The sequence below is a fragment of the Buceros rhinoceros genome, unplaced genomic scaffold (genome assembly GCF_000710305.1).
Source record: "Buceros rhinoceros silvestris isolate BGI_N320 unplaced genomic scaffold, ASM71030v1 scaffold11450, whole genome shotgun sequence".
Taxonomy (NCBI): domain Eukaryota; kingdom Metazoa; phylum Chordata; class Aves; order Bucerotiformes; family Bucerotidae; genus Buceros; species Buceros rhinoceros.
The window spans coordinates 18685-20915 of record NW_010390215.1 but is presented as its reverse complement, the minus strand read 5'-3'; the positions used below and the strand labels follow the sequence as shown (position 1 = coordinate 20915).

Genomic DNA, 2231 nt, shown 5'->3' with positions numbered 1-2231 from the left:
CTCTTTCTTTTTTTGGAGACTCGCACAACGGAGATTTTTTCCAGGAATCTCATCTGTACACAGTATATTCAGAGCAGCGAAGCAAAATGCTCTTTTGCAAGGGTTTTCATCTTAACATTTTCAGCAAGAAACACCCTAATGAACGTACTCTGTTTTGCAGGGCAGTTTTAGAGGACTTTTGAATTAGCTGGGAGCTGAAAACACGAAGGGCCAGAAAAACATTGTACTTTAAAATAAACGTACCCAAACCACCATATTTAAAGTGGATTCGGAAAGTCAGAAAAAAACCTACAAACACCGCGATCTCGCAGCCCATACTCACCATCCAACCTCAGAGCACTAACTTCAAGTGCTATCTACTTCTGGTTGGCACAGGAAAAGGGAAGAAAAAAACCAGCCTTCACACCTTCAAGTGGTCAAAGTAGTATTTTAAGGACCTAGAGTCACAACAGCATTTACTACATGAAATAATTACTGAACACTCAGAGGGTGCCAGACCAAGACCTTCCTGAGAGTCCTTTCCAACTCCGGCACTTCAGTTTTTTCCATCTAATACACCCTCCGCATTTCTTATTTTTTAATGTCTCACTTTTACACCGCACTCCCAATCTCACCCGAAGGCTACCCCATCTTACTCTCAGCTTCCTCCTGCATTTCATCCCTTTCAGGGCTCCACCACCACCAGATTAATCTGTCAGCCTATTTTCCCCGCACCTTTTCTCCACAAAGCCCTCATGGCCTTGGGATACCTCCACACGTTTTCCTCCAGGCAGACTGAAAGGCTCTATCATTCCCATCTGACTCCAGCTGCACCACTGCAACTCACTCTGCCCAACCCAGTTCATCCCAACACACCAGCTTCCCTCCCTGAATCTTCCTCAGGACAGCTCCAAGCCAACGTTTTTATAAGGAGTGACTGACTTGCACACAAAACCCACCCGTTTCACGGGGAAGCACTCGCTTTTAGCCACACGTCCCTCGGGCAGGGACTATTTTCACCCCACAAGCAGGCTGCGAGCGCCTAGCGCCAGCATATGCTCACGGCTCGGTATTCCTGACACTGCCTCCCGTAGCAGAGCGGCTCTCTCTAGGAAGGACAGCACATACCCACCACACACTTCCCGCACAGCGGCTCTGCTGTGTTTCAAGGGTTTTCTGCTTTAGAAAGGAAGGAAAAATCACCACCCTCCAGACCCAGGCCTTGCTGCTGCCACAAGATGCAAAGGATGGAGTGTAGCCTAGGCAACAAAAACCTGAAACACCCGTGGCTGAGAAAAAGCAGGATGGATTAACTCCACCACTGGATATATATGCTTTAGCTTCACACTGAATTTTTTGGGAGGCATGTATGCATATCTAAGCAGTGAATCTTGCTTCTAGATAGCTCTCAGCACTTTGATTAAGCATGAAAAATAGATTTACAACTGTTTTACATCTGCCCACAGACAACAGATCTGCTCAGAGGAGCTCAGAATTACATTTCTTAAAAATACTACCCAAAGCGAGGTCCGTGAGACCAGCCACAAAGTCACACACTCACTGTTCCTCCCAGCAGGTGACCTCAGATTTGGCTGACCTGCACCTGGACACCCTCAAGCACGGCTTGTCTGAAAGAGGATTCACACCCAGGTATCAAACAGGTTGCTCTAGCACAGAGGTGTTTTTCCAGCCCCATGTGAAGCTATAGAGCGTGGCCCTTACATCTGATTCATTCTGGTCCTGCTCTAAAGACATTTTCAAACGTTACTTCTCAGTTACCAGCGCCAGCGTTTTGCATCTCTTCGAACACAAACCGAGATCACGCTTCTCCTCGGGCCCCACACTGGTGCGATCCCACCAGCTGTGATGACTCGCATGGTCTACACGGATCACTGAGCAAACATGGGCACCACCTACGAAGTTTTCTGGATACAAGAGCACCTCCATATCAGCTCCCTCCCCAGGCTGCTGCTGACCTGCTGTGCCCGTGACACCGCCCAAGGCAACACAGACCAAACCTCAAGTATGACCTAACTTCACCAGATGCCCATGGTTGCTTTATATCCCAGATGCAAATGTGGTTGTTTGGATAAGTGCACCTTGGGGAAGACCTTGTGTACCATTTGCAACGGCAGTATTTTTGCAAGGTGTCATAAAAACACCAAGTAAGATTGCAGAGACACGGCTGCAGTTCCTGACCTCGCCACAGGCTTCCCACGCCGCTCGCCCGACGAGCCCCTGGGGGCCTTCGC

At 48.6% G+C, this 2231-nt stretch overlaps 1 protein-coding gene across 1 annotated transcript in view; it reads right to left on the bottom strand.

Moving 5' to 3' along the window:
- LOC104494153 (inositol 1,4,5-trisphosphate receptor type 1) overlaps positions 1-2231 on the bottom strand; it is a gene marked incomplete at its 3' end in the record, with an annotated part of 56172 nt that overhangs the window by 48508 nt on the left and 5433 nt on the right. The window lies entirely within an intron of this gene.